Source organism: Lagopus muta, chromosome 5 (assembly GCF_023343835.1).
Source record: "Lagopus muta isolate bLagMut1 chromosome 5, bLagMut1 primary, whole genome shotgun sequence".
Taxonomy (NCBI): Eukaryota; Metazoa; Chordata; class Aves; order Galliformes; family Phasianidae; genus Lagopus; species Lagopus muta.
In genome coordinates, this window is record NC_064437.1 from 61092471 (window position 1) to 61096070 (window position 3600).

A 3600-nucleotide genomic window follows, 5' to 3' on the forward strand; every position below is an offset into this window, starting at 1 on the left:
GTGAGAGCACAAGAAGAAACTGGAGCAGGTTTAAAAGATGTGCATGTACTTGTAAACCTTGCTCTCTGTGTCACACATCTGTGACCCTTACTAGACAGTTTTGATTTACACATCTCCTTGCTGCACTATGACTCCCACATGAGTTTGTCAGTACTGGAAGCCAAAGCAAAGTCTTGAGCATGCCTTTCCTTATCTATGTTTATTTCAGAAAAAAACAGATATTTGCCAGCAGTAAAAGGCAATGGGCATGACTGTCCCACCTGGATATGGGGCCCTGGGCACCCTGCTTCTAGCCTAGAGCCACAGCTCTGAAGAGTATTTGACTTGAAGAGAACAGAGGAATTGCACGGAGAGCCAAGAAAGCAAACTTTTCTGAGCTGACAGAGAAATGAGGAAAGCAGAGCTCTCAGCACATATAACCTTTCTGATTTATGGAGGAATCACAGATCCCTAATGAGCTCTATGAGTATTAGCAAAGTACTCTAGGTATCTAAAGACCTGGCAAAGGTGGTGAAATGAAATGTCATGGAGTGCTGTGTGCCTCTTTAGTCCTAAAGGTTGATTGCATGCAGAGGTATGGATTGCAGCTCCTGGTGTTGGGGGCAGCGTGCTGAAAGACACAAACCACAAGCTGGAAAATTAAAAAGTTCCAGAGGCAGATAGTCAAAGGAAAATGAAATCAAATAGCGGTAGCTGAGAGGAGGAGGTATTTGTTAAACACAAAGGTCTTCCAGGCTCTGATCATGCCTCAAAGGAGCAGCTATACACGCAGTAACCATGTGAGTTATACATGTGACAACTGCCCAGTGATTTTTTAATGAAGATGGAAATATTTCCGCATTCAGAGGAAATTCTGTTGTTGCCTTCAGTAGGGTCAGTGCAGCATGCAAAGTTGTGGCAGGCATGCCGTATAAAGGAAATCATTCACACCTGAGTTTAATTATAGCAGTTGCATACTTTTGGAGAGCTGAACCTAACAAACTAAATGAGAGAAACACTCCTGCAATAGGGAATGTTAGTGGAAGCAGCTGATAAAATCACAGGAGGGCTCAGTGTGTGTGAGGTTTTGTGCTTTTGCTTAAGCAGATGCATGCTCTTAACAGAACTGTGGGAATATACTGGGGGAAGAGAATTTCTGTAGGAGCAAAGGGAATGAAATGTTATAAGTTAATTTACTTTTATTTACTTTTAGAAGTTATATCCTTGACTTAGGTAAGGAAAAATTTATTTATTTATTTATTTTACTTTATATAAATTCTGTGTATGTGGGAATAAATGAGCATTCACTGTTTTACTCTCGTCCCCACATCCCATGAATTTTCTTTGAATCAAGATATTCTGCTTTATGTTGTATAAATGGGTTTCTTATGATGTGTATTGGTGTCAGCACATACTCAGTGTGATTTAAGTCAGCAGTGCTTGCAGCTGATAAGATCAGAAGCTGTGGAGCAACTCAGGGAACTTACTTAATGATGAATGAAGCTTTTCTGAGGGTTTCAGGAATAGAAAACAGTGGAAAACTTAATTTTCTACTTGGAAAGCTATCCCTAGTTATGTGTATTATTGATGCCTTTTTTTCTCTGTATAGTTTCCTTTGAGTAAAGTTAATATTTGATAGCAAATGCTTTACATTTCCAGGGTTTCAAAGGTTTGAGTAAATTTAACCTGAGTGCAAGTGATGCATAAAATTCTCAAGACTAAATAACTTTATAATTCTATCACTATCTAATGTGTACTTGAAATCCACATTTCCACTCAGAGTCTGATGAGAATATGGGAAACTTGTTGATCAAGCCAGTGTCTAAGGTTATATATATAACCAAGGAGTGCTGCAGTGACTTGTAATTCTTCTTAAGAGAAGGTTTGCTAATCTCTTGTAGAAATAGAAGTGTATGATTTGGTTGGAGAATAACTTTCAGAAATACAGACATGGCATCTCTTAAAATGCATCTGATCTTTCTGGAAACAAGCTGTGGCGAATGTAAAATGGAAGAAGTTATTAGAAGGAGCACCCTTTGGCCGTCCCAAATCTAAGCTGGTCATTTGGGTACCAAGAATGTTGTAATGAGGTGAGATCCAATATCTTCTAGGTAGCGGTGATAGGGTAATAGGTCCTTATGTTGTGTTAGGGGAGGCTCAGGTTGGATATTAGGTACAGTTTCTTCTCAGAAAGAGCAGTGAGGCATTGGCACAGGCTGCTGCACAGGGGGGAGGTTGACTTACTGTCCCTAGAGGTGTCTGTGAGCTGTGGGGATGTGGCACTGATGAGTATGGTCAGTGGGTATGGTGAGGGTAGATTGGAGTAGCTGGTCTTAGTCATCTTTTCCAACCTTAATTGTTCTGATTTCATATATGAAAAGATATTTTCTGAACAGTTGTCACATCAAGGAATGTATTATTGCTCGTACATCTACCGTTTGTGTTTGCCTGTGATGATTGTTGCTATTGTGATTAAACCTTTTTATGATTAAACCCTTTTTGTTTAAACAGCATTTGCTGGTGATGGCTATTGAGACCACTGAAGGCAGCTGAGGTCTGCTGCATGTTAAACAGAAGGTCAGGAAGCTGAACAATCCAGGTTGGTGTGCAGTAGGAGGTAGCAATGGAATACAGCAGGTTTCCGAGTGTTATTTTTGATAGTAAAATACTGTTTGTTGATCTTCCTTGTGTCTCAGTGGGGCTACTGGGGATTGGATTCCAATTTCTATTCTGTAGGTGTTTTTTCATTTCTTTGTATTGTTGATATTGCTCTTTTCTTCTTTCACTTCTGAATGAATGCATTCAGAAATTTCTTTGCCACTGCAAAGAAACCACATAGGAAACCTCATAACTAACTCATTCATCACACACCCTGGGCTTTCTGTAGCTTAAAGAATTGTTCAGAAAAAAAACACCGTCACAGGACTCCTGATGGACATGCCTAGAGCTGTGTGTGGTGTGAATAGAGCTTTATCACTCTTCTTACGAGCAGGTAGAAAGTGACTGACACTTGTCCTTGTGGGAGGACTCTGCTGCATAAGAAGAATTACCAGAAATGTCTGATGCGTGACAGAGCTGCTTACAGAAAGCTGGAGGCAAAAGATGCAAAGGGATATTTGCATGCAAACAGCGTAAGTGGAGCTGTACAGCTGAAGTCTTTCCCAAATCTCTCTTTTCCTTAGGTGGTCACAGTGCTGCTGTCTCTTAAAGGGTATCTGTGGTGTCCTTGGCAGAGGCTGCTTGGCCTTGGGTAAATACCTGGCCTTCAGCTGCTGTGCTCAGCACTGTGTGCCCATTTGGCTGCTTCTCTTGCATGTACCAGTTGGTGTAATGAAAGTTATTGCATTTTCCTACCAACTGTGCCTTCCTTAAGCATTCTGAGGAAGTCTAAAGAGGAATATAAAACATCAGTTCCTTATGTCTTTAATTAAAAACATCTCAGCATCAAGAAATCCAGACTCTTGTTTTTTTTTTTTCCTGATATGCCTGTGTGAATAGAAATTACTGTAATTAACTCCAGGTTCCTAAATATTAACAAGTACAAGTGGCTGTATACCCTCCAAATGAGCATCACTGAGAGAACACAGACATCAGAGGTCACTGAGATAATTCCCATCCAAA

At 40.3% G+C, this 3600-nt stretch overlaps 1 long non-coding RNA gene across 1 annotated transcript; it reads left to right on the top strand.

The window, feature by feature from the left end:
* The first annotated feature begins 1054 nt into the window (after positions 1–1054).
* On the top strand, positions 1055–3101 carry LOC125694099 (uncharacterized). Its single transcript, XR_007377386.1, has 3 exons — positions 1055–1212; positions 2491–2578; positions 2972–3101. It is a non-coding gene; the product is annotated as an uncharacterized LOC125694099 (long non-coding RNA).
* Positions 3102–3600: the final 499 nt, after the last annotated feature.